Here is a 19,944-nt window from a genome sequence, read left to right as displayed (position 1 = left end):
TGCAAAACGCAACTTTAAAAAGAAGTTGCATCATAAGTGTCTAACCAACTGCAAAGTTAGATTAAATCGGCCATTTTAAATTACAGAAACATTGCTTTTTAGATTATTAACACATTACACATATAAAAATGACAGCTACTTATTTAATTTCATATTTCGCATTAATTTGGAAGAAAATGAAGACATATTTCATATATTTGAAGTCATAATTTTAAAAAAGATTCGAATGTTTCAGTTTGAATGCTACCTTAAAAATTGTGTCAAAAACTAGTGAAAGAAAAAACAAATTAAAATTTTAGACAAAAACGAAATTTTAACTTAAATATATAAACGGTAAACACTTTATGAATAATATAAATATACTATCACATGGTTCAAATTAACAATGACATTGCCCAAATAATAAAGAATAATAGAGAAACAAGTTTAAAAATTTCATTTTAAATAAATATAATAATTCATAAAAAAATTAAACAACAGCATAACTTCAAAAGACATATCTTTGATTTTTCATTCATCAGTTCTTGCATAAAAATGCTATTGTTTCATTGAAAAGTTTTAAAGACCAAATAATTTTTTTTTCTACTTAGGATGGAAAAAGTTCTGCAAACGGATATTTCCGCTTCTAGAAATAAGAAAATGATTTGATAACTTTTCTTTAACTAGTCAAGCAATTTTCAATATAATAATTCAGGTTATCAAAAAATTAAAATTCAAACAAAGATTCCTACATGAAATCGAAAGTCTTTCAACACAATGAAATTTATGACATTTAAATCAAAAAACATTTCAAATGTCAAATAACGCACTGAATTCAAGAATATAAATGTTGAAATTAGGAATCGGAATTTAAGATTTTTATTGAAATTTAATAGTTTTGAGTGTAGTTAACAATCGCAGTTTAATCAATTTTATTTTTAAAACCTGAAACAAAAATATCGTAATTACTGACTTACCTTACCGAGCGCCACGTTGTTTTCACAACATTACACGTGCTTCCGTACTGTAAACAAAACTTACTCCGGAATGACATTCCTCCCAAGGACGTCAACAGATTTAAAGGATTTATATTGCAGAATTCCAAGATTTCTTACGAAAATATAAGTAAAAGTTTTTACTTTTTTTAATATTGCAGTCAAGTTAGAAAAACACGAAAAACTTTTTAACATTTATATTTTTTTTAGTTTCATTTCAAATTCGAGACAAGGCAAGGTAAGATCTTATATAACAGTCGTACAGTAATTGTCATTAATAGGACAGCTCTCAAAAGTTACAGATATACATTTCTATTTCCTGGGTAACGTCTGAATCAACAGTTTCTGAAAAAAAGTCAGGAAAACTGTTGCAAAAGCTGATAAAATTATAATTTTAAAAAAAAAGCAGTGACAGCGGTCTTATTCAAAAGTTAATTTAGTTTAGTTTTCATTCTGTATAAAAAAAATAAGCTTTTAAAGAAAATTTCAGAATAAAAAATTATTTTCCTCAAATTTATAATGCCACATTCATTTAAAAAAAAACCCCATAAATTAATGATGAAAAACATCACTAAAATGTAAAGAAATTCTCCGGATTTACTCATCTTCGTCCACAGGAAAAAAAATATTCCTACTACGGTAACATTCGGAATGGACCTACCTTTGGAAAGAATCGCCAGTCGCTGGCCCGACCGGATCACTGAAGGTGCTAGCCCGCCATCTTTCGAAAATGAAGTGGCAAAGCTCCGACGCCAGCTACCGGATTTTTCTTCTTATCAATAAAACAGGGTTGCTTCTTGGCGTTTGCCTTCACTCGCGCCAAAGTCTGAGTTCGTTTAACGTGATCGCATTCATAAAAGGTTCTGTCATCAATGAAATTCACGCAAGAAAGAGAGCAAGCATCATTGAATTCAGAGTTGGAAACAATTATCAGGAACTTTTAAACAACGTGGAGAATATTTTAGCGGATTTTCTTAAATATCCAAATGCATAGAGAGAATTGTTTCTTATGAATTTAACCGTAGTCGGGATAAAGCAGAAAATCCTATAGAATATTGGGCGCTTTTTTTTTTTTTAAATTAAGGTGCGATAAAATTTTAAAGTTGCAAGATTAGGATGACAAGGTTCGCTCTTTTTCTCTTCTTGCAGTTTTAATCAAGAAAAATAAAATTCATGAAGAGGTTTAATTGGACGCATTTATACATTTAGGAACGAATAATTATTTAGCAAAATGAGTATTTTGTTGAAAATTGTACTTCAAAGTAATGGCATGTAAAATTTGAGCAAACACCAATCCGTTTCAAAAAAGAATACCATCTTTCAAAAATCAATTATTGTATGAATTTTTCTTCTTTTTTGGGGGGAGGGGAGGGGAGAGTAATGCGACTGCAGCTTTCAAAGTGTGCGTTTTGGACTTGCTTCTAAACTGTACAGATGTGTTTTTGAATTTAAAAAAAACTTTCAATTATAAATACCACTTACTAGCTTTGCACGCAAAAGTAATTCTTCGGCATTTCAAACGATATTTCTAAAAATATATATGTCAACGAAAATATATTTTACTAAGAATACAATTCACAAATTATCCCTATAGTAAAGAATTTTCCAAATGCAAATGTATATTTAAAAGATTGAAAAATTTTGGTTTCATTAAATTTAGGTTTATGGCGATTTAAACCACGTTTGATTATGGTACATTTATTTAGAGAGAAAAATTTGCCCAACCTACAGGAAATTTTCTATAAAAGTAAAATTTAATGCCAAAGAAAATTATTTTTCATTCTAATAATTTGGTCTTCCACGCTGGAAAAAGTATTTCTTCTGCTTAGTAACTTGATGCATTAAGGGAATGCAAAATCCTTATATGAAAGTTTTCAGAACTTTTTCCTCACACGTAAATCGAATTATTACATTAGTTGCTTTCACTGTGCGTCTCAAATAAACATTTCATGAAAAAAGATGACGGAAATAATCTTGTTTCAGAGATTCAATCACCCAAAGAATCTTCTATTGCGAAGTTATAGAGGGTAGACAGCTATTAATGGCTGAGGGTCGTTTTTAATAAAAAATATTACGGTCAGCAGGGTTTATTCTGCTGTTTGCATATTAAGATAATAGCATTTATTAAAAATTTCAAAATAGGTTTAATGTTAACACTTCAGGAGTAATACTGAACAAGTGATTATTTCCTTAAGATTCTTATTTTAGTTTTCATATTTAAAATCATGTAAATCAATGTTAATTTTCTAAATGAACATTTGTATAATAACAGTACTTTAATACAAAAACTTACAATGCATTTAAAAATTAAGTTCTAATACACGGATGTTATTTTGCATACATAAAATCTTCATTTTAAAATAAAATGAGTGATAAAAGCAGGGAAAATAGTTGATATTGAGAAACGCTAATTAAAGGAAATAGCCCGTGGAAAAAAAAATTACGATGGAAACTTTTTATTCGAAAATTAAACAGAATAACTTTCGTTAGTTTAAAACACTTTTAAAAAATGACGAATGCAAGCCAAAATATTCTTTTCATAAAACTAAAAGCGTATTTGGATAAAACGCAAAAGATTTTGGACGGCTGTGCTGAGAATCGTTCACAGCAATAGAAATTTTGGCTTCTATTATTTTCATTTTAACATAAGAGCTGCAGAACAAAAAATGCGACTAAAATTACTTCGACAAGATCAATTTCTTGGCCGAATTTCAACATGCTTTTGTGCGTATTTTGGTCGTGAATTTAACTATATTTCTCGTTATATACTAGCAAAAATTCATCGGAAAATAATAAAGAAAAGATTGTGAAGGAATACTATCCCACTGCTTTAAATCCTAAAGGCGAATGGGACGGCATCAGTTGTAAATAATAATAAAATATAAAGCAAGATTAGAGGTTGAGCTGCACTGAACACTGAATTGCTATAATAGTATAGCAATTCAAATTCGAAAAGAAAATGTTTATCGTTCCACAATATGCTTGGCAAGTTTTTCATACCATAACCATGAGTAAACAAAAACTACAGTTATTTACATAATTGATAGAGCACAAAACATTAAATTAGGGTTGGAGTTCACTTGCAAGCAAGAATTCAATTAAAAATCATTAGGTTATTTTAGAAAGAAATTTTAAACCGTATGTAAATGATTTTTAAAAAGCATAAATCCAATACACAGTGCTCCAAAAATTGTTTCTGAAGCCAAATCTATTTTAAATCTCAGATATGAAATTGATAATTTTCACTAAATAAGTTAGTCCTCAGCATTCAACATACAATAGAAAATTCTACAAATCCATTTAGCTGCTTGACAATCGAGTTCAAAAAGTATTTTCAAAAAATTAAGGCAGAAAAATCAAACAAGTATCTGACTCTTTTTCAGAATAAGCATTTGTTTCTATAGTCTTTATACCATTAGGTTGCTATTGAAGTGAATTTGTTTAGTAGTTGATTCGAAATTAAAATCCATCATTAGTTATTAAGCTGTAAAATTATACAATTCAAACAATCAACAGCGACTGTTTTCAAAATTCTGGTTAATATTTGAACCTACAAAAAGAATATTCTATTAAGGAGCTGATCGACAAGAAATGCGGTCCTTTAACTACAATAAAAAATTAAGTAAATTCTAAATTACTATCCCATTACCGTAGCAAAAATAGTTCCGAAAAATAAAGACAACAAGCACCATATTTCCAAATAATAGAATAAACCCATTCAAGATTTTCCAAAACAAAATTGACTAAATTTCACTAGACACAGTATCGGATTCACGAGCGGCAAAGATCATTAATAAATGCTGATCAATGAGACAAAATTGTTTAGACAAATTTGAAAATAACTCGTGTATAACTATTTAGAAGTTTTGAAACTTCGTAAACAATTTCAATAATAATATGCAGATATCTAAGTTGATGGGATGAATTTAGGTAGAATGAAAATTAATAATTATCATTACACCAATTTCATAAAAGTCTTGGTGACGCTATACTAAAAAATGCGTCAATCCTAACGTGCATTCGGCTATGCATCATAGCAAAGATAGTGCGCCAAACCACGGTTTGCTCTATTTTACAATTTAAAGGAAAAAGCAAAGGGTGAACGTGCGCTACGGTTGATGCGCAACAGGAGGAAATATATCCCGAGTGCACTCGTGTTCAAAAGATAAGAGTTTCTTTTCGAAGGCAAGGCGCTGGTTCTATACTGGGAGGAAGAGCCGGGGAGTTGACGACCTTGATTGTGTGGCCGTGACCCCAAACTACCTGTATTCAAAACAGAGGTAAATGCACCGTCGGGATAAGTAAATGTTGCACATCGAAGTGCACTGGAGTGTTCAAAGGATTCTACTGGTCAAAGACTTCGGGAAGAATCATCGGCTTTGGTCAGGTGGCGATGTTTTCAAACAGAATGTGTTAGTTCTTCATATAGAAAAAAAAAAGGACAAACATGTTAATCAAAGCATTCAATGTATGCAAATACTTTAGGTATTAGTAGAAACTCACATCAAAATCTATCGATTTTGTTGACTAGAAACGGGTAACTTGTCTTTTTCAAATTATCCAATGTTTGGAGTTCGTCGAGAATTTGTTTTGAAAACTAGTTTGGGTAAAATTCAAATGAAGAGATGACTCATTTATATTCACTTCTTGCTGATCAATGTTCCGTCGAAAGCAATTATCTTTCTGAGCTTGCATCTAATTCGTGATCCATCAACAAAGAGTTAATTGCGTTTGAAAAAGCTACGGGAAAATGTTATGAATGAACTCTTTTTCTTGTTATTTAATGCGATTCATAGCAGCCCACTACCAAACAGAAAAGTATTTATATTATATAAAAAGAAAAAACACGACTCTTTATGTATAGATATTTATATATTAATCATAGATTTGCAGGTTCAAACCAAGCCCATAGTTAATAAATTATGCGCAAAAACAATGCACGATTATGCAATTATACAATGTTAACGGCCAATAATGATAATTATGAAGCTATTTTAGCAACATAATTACTACCATCAAAATAGAATACTTGACATTGCCGAATGCAAAAATCTAAGATGCAACAGGATACACGATTTTTCAATGGCTAATTTAATTTTGAGTGGCTTCGATTTATTTTAAGCAATAAAAATTATGGTAAATAGCACTGTGTGTTTATTTTTAAATTATAATTTGAATCAATAAAAAAGGAATTTGGATTTTTTAACAGCAAATCATAAAATATAGTCAACCTTAACACCTCGATAATTTAACTAAGCTTTAAAAGGTTCACCATGGTGAGCATAAACTATATGCATTTTTTCCAGGCATTCATACTCTGTAGTGATAATATTGAAGGGAAAAAAAAGCAAGCTTTAAAAAGTAAGCTTATACATTATTTCTTATCTTAGATACTCTTACAGCATCCATCACTCTGATGTAATTTTTTAAAATATGGATGCGAATGCTAACAAAGAAATTCCGTAACTTTTCAAGATAGAAATCGATAAAAACCTTTTATATTTTATAAAATATCAATAGATAGTGTCAGTTAATAAAAAAGTCGTTAAAAAAATAAAAATAAAATCATCTGTTTAAAAAGTTAAATGAACGATGAACATTATATTTTTGAAACATTTTTTTTTTTTCCTTTCTACACTTAATTTAAGAAAAAGAAAAAACTTTGATATTTTAAAACCCAAATTTTGAGCTGAAAAGTTGTGTGACACGGCATTTTTTAATAATAAAGAACTGAAATACGATTAACTCCTATATCTTTATTAAGAAAAAAAAAAAACACGTTAAGCTTTGCCTTGCATATACTACATATATATTTCTAAAAAGAACACTGATCACTACTCACTTTTATTTAAATGTTATAAAAAAAAACTGTGATAAAAAAAACATTTGAAGCAAGAGAAAAAAAAATTCTTGGTTTTAAAAATAGTAAAATTTAAATTAATAAAATAATTTAAAACTTATTTCTTTCTATAGATTCATTTGCAAATCTTCTGGCGCATCTTTTCTGGAGCGAGAAAGGCCGGCAGATGCCAGACGACGTAAAATCCAATAGTTGAAGGTAGGGCAAAGTCCTCTTTTGAGCGGCGCACACAGGACATCCTCTGAATAAATGGGCATTCTACAGGAAACGCAGAACATCTGCGAACGCAGCGGCCGATCAGCGGAAATAAGACTTCCACTCCACAAATGTGAGCCCTTTGCTCTTTCTTAGGGGTGGCTCTTCCCCCCTCTTCGCCCCTCAGGAAATGAAATAGCTTCAAAGACAGACAGGGAAAAGAACACCGGCACTACATGTTAGTATAATAGAATCGTTTTAGAGCATATTATTTAAAAAATAGCTCACTAACATGAAGTTAAAAAGCTAAATTTGTATGAGATTCTGAACGGATTCTGACACGCGTTTAATACGACAAAAGATTCGAAAATTCAAAATTAAAAGAAGCATTATCTTTAGAAGGTCAAGTTTTATATTTCTTTACTGCCGCTTCGTTTCTGTTATCAAAATTTCTCAAAAAAATAAAAGATGGCACATTTAAGTTCCAGCAAAGCAAAAATTGTTCCCTTTTGTTTCTTTGAGTTTTGAAAATAAATGGATGAGAGCAGTATTCCGTCATTTAAAATAAAAAATTTAACTTAAAAAAATCATAGAACGCCAATCAGGTGAGAAAAACCATTAAAGAGCTTAGTACCATTTTAAAATCTAATTAAAAACTTGATGTTTTGTATTCATTCAAATATTATTTTTAATTCGATACAAACAATGAAAATGGATTTTCTGATCATGAGCGTCAAGAAAATGCATTACATGATGTTAGCACACCAACCAGTTTCCTTTCCCTAATGAGCTACAAGTGAAAATGAGGTTCACTTAAATAATTTGCATGTCATTGTTATTTATAAAATTTACATAATGTCACAGCCTCTCGTTGGAATGGTATATCAGCACATTTTTGCACATGTAGTGTGTTGACCAAGAAATCATTCGGATTTTTTGCCTTTAAATGATAGCAATTTCATAGAAATAGACATTAACGAATGTGCAAATGAATTTGCAGTTGCAATGTCATTCAGAAAATGCCCAATGCTGCCGGATTTTTAAAATGGAAAATGTCCCAAATGTAAAAAAAACCGTCCCAAATTTGGTTTTTGCTTAACATGTATCAGTTATTACGGCAAGTAGGAAATATGGTTATTTCCATAATTATGTGAAGAAAGAACGAATTTTATTCTTAGTAAGATGGGGCCCCATCCCATTGGAGTTTAGCTATTCGTAGTCTATCTAAATGAGAATGCACCCCAATGCTGGATTGGATGTGCAAGTAACATTGATTTAGCTTTCCTCCTATGACCATCAAGATCACGGGATTTTATCTAATTTAATTTCTTTTTATGAGGTTACACCAAAGACCTTGTTTAGAAGCGCCTATAACCGAAAACAATTACTGAACTTTAATTAATGAAGCATCAGTGTTGTATCAAGCACCAATGACAGTGTAAAACTTCAAAATGCGTGGAACGAAATTGACTACAGGTTAGATGTTTTGCGTATTATGAAAGGTTCTGACATTTGTAACAGGAAAAAAAGGGCGAGGGGTATTTTTACGTGTCACTAATTATATTATGAGTAATAGTTTTGAAAATATGAATGTTTAATATCTAGTCATTATGCCAATCCTGTATTTCACCATTTAACCACGGTAACAGCAATTTCTATACTATCTCAAGTCCTATTGTTTGTTTATTGTGGGTTTTAAGGAGCAACAACATAATCGACTTTACTTAAACTAGGTAAATAAAAACATTAATGATTAGAGACCAATTAAAAGAAAATTTAAGCATTTGATACTCGTAATAAAATCTAGAAAGTTACATAAATATAAAAAAAAATTACTCAAACGGGAGCATAAAACAATATCAATATACTAAATCAACAAAGTTGCAAACAAATAAGAACGAGAAGCACCGGACTTTTTGGATTAGTAACTTTAATCTCTCATAAAATTCTAGCTAAATATATATGTAAATATAAATACAATAAAGTATAGTAAGGTATAATTCAAAAGGGTCAATATTTTTTTTATCCGCTAAACTTGTATGAATAAAAGGCGGAATAAAATTGTTAGATATGACTGACCTCAAACTGTGATGCGATGCATTGATTAAATCAATAAGGAAAAAACATTTTTATATTTAAAAATACCAACTGGGGAAAATTTTCCACCCAAGTAGAACAAAATTAGACATTATTATTAAAGTTTTAAAAATATTCGCCAGCACAACAATGATATTTTTTAAAATTCACATATGAAATTTACAAAACATTTAATTTCAAATTAATGCACCATCTTAAATTCCTCTATTTCGTAATTTTAAAAAAAAATCGTTCGAGATTCTGAAGACAGATTTAAAAAAACATGACAACATTTACATTTACGCTCACAAAGTGTTGAAATTCCAGCCAACTTTACAGAATTACTTGATAAACAATATAGAAAGTTGCAGAAATTTTAACATTTAAAAAGAATGGCATTTTAACATCACCATGAGTATTCGATATCTACAAGGAAATGAAAATAACATTTAAATCATTTAACTAATGATAATTTAACAATAGTTAGTTCAAATACATGTCAACAGAGGATTGTGCAGTGTGACCCTCAATTGTGATACAAAAAAAAAGATATCTAGAATCAGTATCGTATTACGAAAACGACCAAACATCGTCATGAAAGAGATCAAGTTACAATCCTGTACATTTCTTAACGTATAGACTCTTGATACCTCAACGCATTGCAATGAGCCCATTTTCACGGTTGTACTGAAAGGAAATAATGGTTCTTTTCAACAACCAAAAGAAAAGGGCCTCTTTTCTCTGTTGAAACGGGGTAAGCGTGGGACAGCTAACTAATGAAACACAAAAGCTCGTTTATTTGAGTTCAGATCTCGCTTAACAGTTGTGTAAGCTAAAATAAACTTCGGCGAGATCGGGCGTTTTACGGTTCAGATCGCCGCTTGAATCCGTACAGTTGGTAAACAAAAACAAGTTAATAATGCCAAAATTTTTCAGGAGTGGTTTAGTTAGCGATATTTACTTCAGATCCAATATCTTATAGATAAGATTCAAAGCAATTGAAATAATGCGCTCATAAGAAGTACATTTATTTTCTACCATACCAAAAAAACTACTAGTTGAATAAATGTTTAATAACGCTAGAATTCGAAATGGGGGGTTCATGAAAGTGGGTGTACTGTCCCTTGGACATGCAACATAATGTATGGCAACCTTTATAGTGATTTTCTAAATTTGATTCGCTAGTTCAATGCCCTACTATGAAATTACATGAGGACGGATCCTGCAATTACGATCTGCAGAAAAATGAAGAGGGTGACATTTGACCTGAAAGCGCACTCTCCGAAATTGCATAACACCAGCATGAGGATGTCCAAGCAATGAAAAGATAAAACGTACCACTCGCATACATGATTATCTTTTCATAGAAGAGGGATTCTAACTCACGATATTCTTGCCAAGAACCGAGATTACTTCTAACTGTCGCCAAAAATTATCCACGTGAGCAACACATGAGCAACACATTGTTACATAAATTTAATTTTTAAAAGATCTGAATTAGACAGTATGTAAGAGACTAGAAATAAATGCATTACATATGGAAATCAATGAAATAGATTAGTGAATCATACAATTAAGGAGAGTAGAAATCGATGGAAATACATATGTATTATTGCGATATTTAAATTATAAAAACTATCAAAATGAAAAATAATGAATTTTCGGGTAGGTAATTAAAGTGATTTTAAAAAAGGAATAATTAATATTTTAATAGAATCTAATTTCACTGTGAAAACACAAATTTTCAATTATAAAAGAATGAGAGTACATAAAATAATCTTCAGAAACGAAATCTGACCATGACCGAATTGTTTCAAGTTGATAAATATCCGAGCAAAAATTGTTAGAAATAATATGATAAGATTTAGAGAAGCGTTCAAAAACCGAATTCGACAGATGTTGAAAATACAGAAAAGCATTAAAAAAATAATCTTGGAATTTATCAGCAGATTAAAGAAAAAGACGAAGTCAAAAGAAGAATTTCTCAAAGAACTGATCTGAGGTTTCCATAACCCTTAAGAAAATAATTTTAAGGGTATAGAAAGTTTCTTCAAAATCTAGTAAATATTTTATTTAGCTTTGTTGTTAAAAATGCCTTATTCTTCAAATATTACATTCCTTGCTTTGAGGTTTTTTCTGGGAAACTCGCTGGTAATAGAGGCAAGAAATTATATTTTTAAGAAAAGAAACACATTAAAAAGTGAAAAATGTCATTTTTTTTAAATACATTTTTTGAGAGCAAAGCCCTATGTTTTCACTAAAACTATTTAGAAACGTTGTATGAAATAGATAACTAAATAGATTTTCATTTAAAAGCTAAGTTTTGAGATCTATACTGAGAAAACTTATAATTTTTATAGAGAACTTATAAGTTTATAATAATTTTTTTTAAGTACGTTTATCGGTTTATGTTACTTTAACTTTCGGTTTCATGTATCGGTTAAACTTACTTTTCAAAAGCCGCTTTCCAAATTTTAGAGGGATGTCGCACGAAATGATTCAAATTTTTGCTAACTCTAAATTAGTTTAGTTTAACTTACATTTGGTTTTGAATTTACTAACTCAAAAGAACATAAGCCATTTTATATGCTTAATTATTATCGTACAAAAAACATTGTATTCGTAAATGAGAAATTTTTAAATGAAGTGAAGACTTTAAAATTAGCATACGGATCCAAGATGGAGTTAAGGTAATAAACGAAATTTTTAGACGCCAATTTAGGTTTAATAAAACTTATAATACTAAAATATATTTCAATGTATACATAAAAACTTACTTATGGGGATACCAGCGTTGATTTGAATTGGATAATTTATGAATCTTTATGCTTCAGGAACACAATGTAGAAAAATGCAAACTGACGGCAGACATAGCAGTTTTGAAGAGTATGCAGTATTTCCGAACATAGCTATCAGTACAGATTCGACAAAAGTTTTGGGACAAACCCGTAGGACAGGAATCTTATACATTTCAGATTATTTACGGATTTCTTTATCTCTGAAGACCACCAATAGGGTCTTTGTAATGCATATCAAGATAACCAATGAAATGGCGTCGAAGAATTTTGTAGAATGGATGGTAAATAGACAGACTGCGCCAAGAATCAGAGATAAAAATCACAGCTTTCATTCCTTCAGGCGTTTAGAAAATGGTTTAATAAGAAGCATTTTTGAAGAAAAAGGAATTTGATAGATATTAAAAAGTATCAAGGGTTTAATCAGTTAAGATGAAAAAAAGTCATAAAATGTTATTTCAAATAAAATTCGCGGAACAAGTTTGTTAAATCGATTGTAACTATTGAAGTTCACATTGAAGTAGATCCTCTATTCATGACAAGTATAAGTAATTTCGCTTACTTTACTATAGTATTACGGTAAGTTATGCATCGGATATATTTTGTTCAAAAAAATGACAATCGACTTTGCGTTGGACTTTTACCAATAGCATAAAAAATAATTTTTTTTTGTTTCAAATGAGAATTTAACATTGTTATTATATATTTGCAAAGAATATATGCTTGACATTTTGCCGTTATTATTCAGCAGTTTAAGTACAACGTAATTAGTTAAATACAATTACTGTCAGATTTGTTTAAGGACATTGTGCGACCGTCCTACAAAAAATGATACTGAAGTTATTTCGTAAAAATATTAGGAAGAGATTATATAACTAAGTCAATTTGTCGGTTTAAAAAAAAAGATAAAATGGAAGACAGTACAGCTTCAAAATCTGCTCTAAATTAGAAAGTGAAAGGATAAATTGAGAAACGATAGGTATAATATTTTTATGCTAACTGAATTTAAATAAAAATTTGTATACGTACAAATACAAATTTATTAGCATATTTGTATTAAACTAATGATTAGTTAGAAGTGTGAATAAAAGCACAAATTCTTAACCTTAAAGTGAGATGAAACTACTGGTGGTCGGTCGTGGCATTATGTCGATTTAATTTATCATCAAAATTGAAATTTTATATTAATATTTACTTAAAAACAACCATGCTAGAAGTAATAAAGCGTGCACGCATTCTATTCCGAAAACATTCTTGAAAATCCCATCAAACTATCGACAAAATATACCATGCATTATTTAGTATCGTTTGCAACAAAATTGATTGACATAGAGCAATTCATATTTATTGTGTACTGATCGAATTATTCGTGTTATTTCCAGGAGATTTCCATTAATATTGAGGTCTGTGTACCTAACTTTGCAAAAATCGATCATGATACCATTGTTCTACCAAAGCAATAATGCACGAAGTCCTCGAAAATGCAGGAAAATCTGAAATTTTCTTTCCCCCGAAAAATGTTTGGAAGGGGGGTGGAAATCATTTCGTTCAAAGGGGACTCTTACTAAGTCACCCTGAACACAAAATTCAGCACGTGCCCCCCCTTGGAAGCAACCTAAGGATCAATAAACACGTGCCAAAGCACGATCGATAAGAGTTGCTCCAGATGGTATACCATGCTTGGCCCAGCCCCTTTGCTATGTGATTTTTGATTCTGAATAAGTTCCATAACAATTTAACATTTACATCTGAAAATGAATTTTAAAATCTTTGTACCAGAATAAATTTAGCAAATCGTAATTAAAATACGGATTTAATTACTTTCATTTATGTAATGCTTACGTCATCCATGTTCCCCGATTTAGATGCTGAATTCAGAGTTGCGTCAAAAGCCAGGATTGGATAACGTCGACGAATGGCGGGGCCGGAAAGGTACAACCATGCGCAGAAAGATTCGTAGTATGTTGCTCTTGTACAGTCATTCTCTCCAACGGTTTTTCCCAAACTTTTCGTAGAGGAATTTATACAATTCTTTTATTTTGGGGAATGCTTGTTTCTTACTGGTTTTGAGGGAGTAAAACAATACTGAATTAAAATGTAGCCTCGGTTTAACGATTCAACGAATATAAAAAGTACTGGAAATGACAATCAGAATTAAATTCTGGAATTTATATCACTTTTCCTAGAATTGCTTTTTTCTAGCGAATTTTTTTTATATAAAACTACATGATTGCAAATGTATCCGACTGACATTAAGAAGCGATGAATTCTAATTGCCCTATCAAAAAAAGGTTTCGAAACCAACCAGGAAGTTAATTATTTGGCAAAAGAATGACAACGTAACGCAACAATTCGCTGGTGCTATGACACTGCAGTATTTAATGCAAACATCCAAAATTTTTATGAATATTAACTTAAATGGTCGGCGTAAGATATTTTAATCTTTCGTATGACTTAAAGGATGGCAGATTTCTTTTAAAATCCGGAAAGGATGTTTTCGCATGCAAGATGGTTCATAGTACAAACAATTCAACTTGGAAAAAAACTACACTTCTGCAAATATCATTATTCGCTCTGCGAAAATGCAAGGTTGTACTTCACAACAGATGCTTGATTTGATAAACAAACTGAAAAAATATCAGAAATGACAGAAATCAGTGCAAAAATTTTACAATAATGATAGAATAAAATTTTAAATACGTTGGCTCTCGCGTGAATCACCAGTGATTCATAACTACTATCTAAACAGATGACCCGTTTCGACTGTAGTTAAGAGATAGCAAAGAAAGTCATCCAAGATGGTCCAAATCGCAGCCGCGACTCATGTCAGTGAATGCGTTAACGAACAAAATTTTATTTAATGGTTGATTCTTAAATTTTAACACAGTTGCAAAATTGCGGAATACAAAGATCTCACTTCATCTACGTCACATTAATATACACGAAAATAATTGGCTATTTACGCCAATTACTCTCATTGTTTATACGCATAGCGGAACTATTGACTATTTTATCGGTTGTACGCTTCTTCCTGTATTTAAAAAGGAAACATCGAATTATTACAACAAAATAAATAATAGAGGAACAACAAAAATCCCGAGCTTCGCATGCGCCATATTATACTTTTTTTAAAATAAGTGTTTATTATAAAATATAGGAAAGGGAGATAAGCTGATGCTCTAAGTTATAAATATGAGTAATCTTCGTTTACAAGGAATTTATCTTAAGCCATTGAAAAGCTTATCAAATCGTAACTTAATCTAATCTTTCGTTCGAATCTAACCTCACTTCTTAAATATTTCTCTGATAAGCATCGTGGCGCTATCAGATAAAATTCTTGCAAAGGCGGAATCATCCAGATTTAGGATTTTTTAAAAAAATGATAAATACAGACTATTTAAAACAGTCATATGAAATTAAAAATTTAGATTTTATTATTTCCGAATTTTCATACTTTTCCAAAAATAACTTTGTATTAATACTAAATTCCACTTCATTAATTTTGAGGTAATATTTAAATCAGTTTTTGTCAATGTGAAGACTTGTATTAAAATAGGGGAGAAAATAATAAAGTCTCACCTGCCCCCCCCCCTCCTTCCCCTGACTTCTAAACACTGATATTTTCAAGAAATTTCTTCTATAACAAAAGACGAAAAAAAAAAAAAAAATCTTCGCTGCTTCCTTCCAGGAAACAGGGTACCGTATTGGAACTTCCGGCACAAACATCCTGCTCAGGTACAAAGCCCTCGCGCTACCGATGAATATCCCCTCTAGTTTTCGCTGAAAGTGAAAACAACTCAGAAACGTTCCCTATTTTAAAGTTATCCTTACTCGAAAAATAACCATTCTGAACATTTTGTCTAGTCAATTAAACAACACATACTTCTTGCCTGTGAAGTAACAACGGAGAAAAATTTATTTCAGGCAGAAAAACATCTTCACAGAGAAAGAAATGAACATTTGAATACAAAACGCTACGATATCAATTATCAACCGACAATTAAGCAAGAATGTTTACATTGAATATCCTCAACTGGCAAAGAAATTTAATGCTTTGACAATCATAAGCGTTTAAAAGGAATTAAGATTAAATTTTTATTTAAATGGTAAGGATTAAAAAGATGTTCCGTTCAAACACAATGAAAGAACATTTTAAAAAGAAACAAATATGTACCATTGCCTATTTACATACTATCCATCTCAGTGAAAAGCAAAGATCTGCAAGGTGTATCTTTACGCGAATTTATTTATAAGAACTGTATTCAGTTAATAAAAGAACTTTTTTTTATGTTTGTGGAATTGCACAGTGCTATATTACAGTCCACTGGATAGTTTTTTAAAATTTAGCATTCTTTGTTTTTATTTCAAACAAAATGTTTTGATACAGTTTATAATGATGGGTGGATTACAAATTAAAGGGGATTCGTTTACAGTTATATTGAAATTTTAACAATAAAATAACGAATTTTCAGTTTCCCATTTTTATATAAAAATATTTCATTCTTAAATGTCACTTAAAATGCTGCGATTGCCGAGTGTTCCATACCATGATTATATATTGCAGACAAGCTCGAGAACACTTCAAGCCTGGTGCAGGAATAGGAAAGCTCCTCCAACAATCGTTTTGATCCAATCATGAAAGTAAAGCTAAGGGATTAGGGAGAATCTCCAGTAGACGAAAATAGAGTTGGGGTGCGGACATTGCATGCCTTTATCGTCTTAAGCTGTATTTCATTCTTAGAATAGCTCGAGACTAGATTCGGATTCACCACGTAGATTTCTTCTACGAGAAATTCATGTACTCTTAGCGTTATCAAATGCGGCAAAAAAGACATCCAAAAGCCTTTCGTAATGCATAAGATAACATACGAAACGGACATAAAAAAGACGACGATATTCGGAGTGCAGTTAAGAATAATAGAAAATAATTTCGGATGAAAGTTGAATTATTACTGTAAATGCTGCCAGATGTTTTTTTTTTCTTCCCCGTTTAGAATACATGTTCTAATTACTTTCCAAGATTTTAACACGAAAAAAAAATTATTGCAACATTTCTTCATAAGAATGTGAAGAATTTTCCACTAAGAGGCTATAACTAAAAACATTACAAGATGCGACATATAAAAAATAGACCGTTTGAATCGGTGCAATTGTCTTACCTATTTAGAAAAAAGAATTTGTAATTCTGGGGGAGGGGATCATGGCATTTTACGAAACGATTAGTTTTGAAGGTATTAGATATGGTACGAACTAATACATGAAATAACATAATACATAAGTAGTGGAACTAATAATAAATAGAATACCATAATACATAAGTAGTGGAACTAATAATAAGTAGAATAACATAATACATAAGTAGTGGAACCAATAATAAGTAGAATAACATAATACATAAGTAGTGGAACTAATAATAAGTAGAATAACATAATAAGTAGAAGAACTAACACATAAGTAGTGGAAAGATAAAAACTTCAACACTGAATCGCAAGTTTTGTTTGCGATTCAGTGTTGAACATTTATTGTATGAAGCATCTTAATAAACAAAGAAAAGAATATGGAATATATAGTTGGTACTTACAAGGAATTTAAAAATAATAAATATACAAAATTGTTTAATTCTTACATTCATATTGTTGCCAACTGTCTACATCCAGTTCTACTTAATTTTATTCAAAAACCACAGTGTGTCCGCTTCCGAACGCACGTTGATAACCATAGACAATAAATCATGTGTGAAAGAAAAAAAATTGACATTACTTTCAGCACGTAAGTTAATTCGTTTTTTTAAAATTTGAATGTGGTGGGTGATGAAGTTCGGTATGTTACCACAAGAGATACTTTCTACTGCCGAATTCCCTATAAAGGAGTAATGTATCGAATTGTCACAAAAAATTATTACTCGTCTGTTATCAGGTAAGTTATTAATGTTTGATGTTGTATTTGAAAATTACATTAGATACAAGCCAGATTTTTGGGAAATACTGTATGTTGCTAAAAGTCTAAAGAAAACTTTTTTTCTAAATAAATATACCATATTATTAACTGGATTTTTTTTTAAATTTCTTACGTAACCTATGAATATTTTCTCTATAATAAACGATTTTTTTAAATTCAAAACAAATAATCATGCATTTAAGGGTTAATTCATTGCTTATTACATACATTGAAATACACAATGAAGATAAATTTCTCACTTTTCTGCATGAATTGTTACAGAAAATGTTCAAAAAACTCGAATTTGCTTCAACGATTTTATCACCGATTGAGAATTTATACAAACAGGTGGTTTTCGACAGCGCGTGAATTTTTTTTTCTTTTAACTACTGCCCATCATCGAAAGATAATACAAGTTACTTAAATGACCCCTACGAAAACAAGAGGCTATGCATCAATGCACGAGTATGTATGAATATGTAGTCAATGAACCCTTTCGTCGAATGCAGGCAGGAAAAAAAAAAAAAGATGTAATATTCGTCAGAAATGCGAGACTTGACTCTGAAAGTCAATCAATAATCTCACGTAGCTTAAATGTCACTATGAGCAAAATAACCACCAAAGATTTCTCCAATTTACCCACAGCGTTTCTCATTTAAGCAAAATCTGTCAATTTATCGAAATTTTTTTGCCAAACAATTCAAAATGAGTTACGTAGCAGGGATATATTCGCATTTTTATGTGCAGAGTCGGGGGAAAAGCCAGACGGCGTCTACTTTACAGACTTCATTCTCACCACAAGCAATCGACGTCTTTTTTTATTATTATTATTGTAATTCTAATTTAGTAGAAGGAGCGAATGCATTTCCCTCCCCCATGTCAAATTCTTGCTCCAATTTAGTGGGACGAAGTTTTGGCGAGTTTGAAGCCCAAAATTAAGAAATTATTTCTCTTTATTTTATGCTTTCTGGGCAATACCGGTTCTTTTGCTAGGAGAAGCTGCAGTCATTGTGTTTTTCATTTTAGGGCTTGTGGCGTCACCTACAGCTATATGTAGTGACGTGAAATTGATTGAATGAAACGAGGGTTCTTGAAAAACATTTTTGTCTCTTTATTGATCCCTTTTTTTTTTCTTTCTAAAAACATCGGGAATTTTGACAAAAAGAATTTATTCTGAAGCTTAAATAAATAATTCATTAACAAATTTTTAATTATAAAAGATGCCGTTAAGTCCAAAATTAAAATTGACAAGAAAAAAAGAAAAAAAAGACTAAAAAATATTATTTGGAATTCTATTTCTTTTCAACTCAATGAGTTTCCATACTTGGTTGATTATTTTTAATATATTTCATGCAATATTTTTATATAAATGATAATTCGTTAGTATTGCCACTGGTTTATGATCAAGGATTTAAAAAAAAAAAAAAATTGCTTTTGTGTTGTATAGAAAATTCAATATGAATTTTCCAAAGCATTAAAAAAAATCCAAGAATTCCTTTTTTACGATCCAAGAATATTTTATGAAACAACCATCGAGTACGAAAACATATCTGGGAAAATAATTTGGATTTCTTTGCTCGCATTACCCATATTTCCTTGTTAGGCCCATTTATGACTTATTTTTGGCTTGAAATATTGAAAATTTTTCCAACTCAAATAATTGATCAATAATATACAGCCATTAAAAAATCTGCCCAATAATTTATTTTAATGTAGCATATATTGCAAAACCCATGAATAATGGATAATATTATTAAATGACATTAATGCAAAAGTCCGAAAAGAACATATGAATGCTGAATACAATTTAAGGACCCTGAAAAACAGTCAAATCTGGTTAAGTTTTAAACTTTACAAATAAAGCGTAAAACAAATTTAAATTGTTTTTCAAGATGATGTTCATCCGAGTCAGAAAATCTCTTTTCAGTGAAAATTTCTAGCATATGCGTTAGAGGCGCTCACCTCATGATTCGAGACTCGGAGGCCTCAAAAGTTATTTGATACATTGCAGTGTTTCACAAATGAGCGATACGGATAATTTAGGATATTGCTAATGGGACAAGGTAGCAATCAGCGTCACAAAAAAATTCACCCTTTTTTTTTCAAA

At 30.6% G+C, this 19,944-nt stretch overlaps 1 protein-coding gene across 3 annotated transcripts in view; it reads right to left on the bottom strand.

Moving 5' to 3' along the window:
• The window catches only part of LOC129958308 (brain tumor protein-like), a 100,679-nt gene that overhangs the window by 9,375 nt on the left and 71,360 nt on the right, over window positions 1-19,944 (bottom strand). Inside the window, exon 1 of one of the 3 annotated variants that reach the window (XM_056070703.1) lies at window positions 1,636-1,710. The exons of the other annotated variants lie outside the window; for them this stretch is intronic. The gene's annotated coding sequence lies outside the window, so the exon portion shown is untranslated. Of the gene's footprint in view, window positions 1-1,635; window positions 1,711-19,944 lie in introns of those variants that run through there. 3 annotated transcript variants of the gene reach the window in all.

This window comes from Argiope bruennichi, chromosome X1, assembly GCF_947563725.1.
Source record: "Argiope bruennichi chromosome X1, qqArgBrue1.1, whole genome shotgun sequence".
NCBI classification, from domain to species: domain Eukaryota; kingdom Metazoa; phylum Arthropoda; class Arachnida; order Araneae; family Araneidae; genus Argiope; species Argiope bruennichi.
The sequence above is the reverse complement of the archived record's forward strand: the minus strand, read 5'-3'. Positions and strand labels throughout refer to the sequence as shown.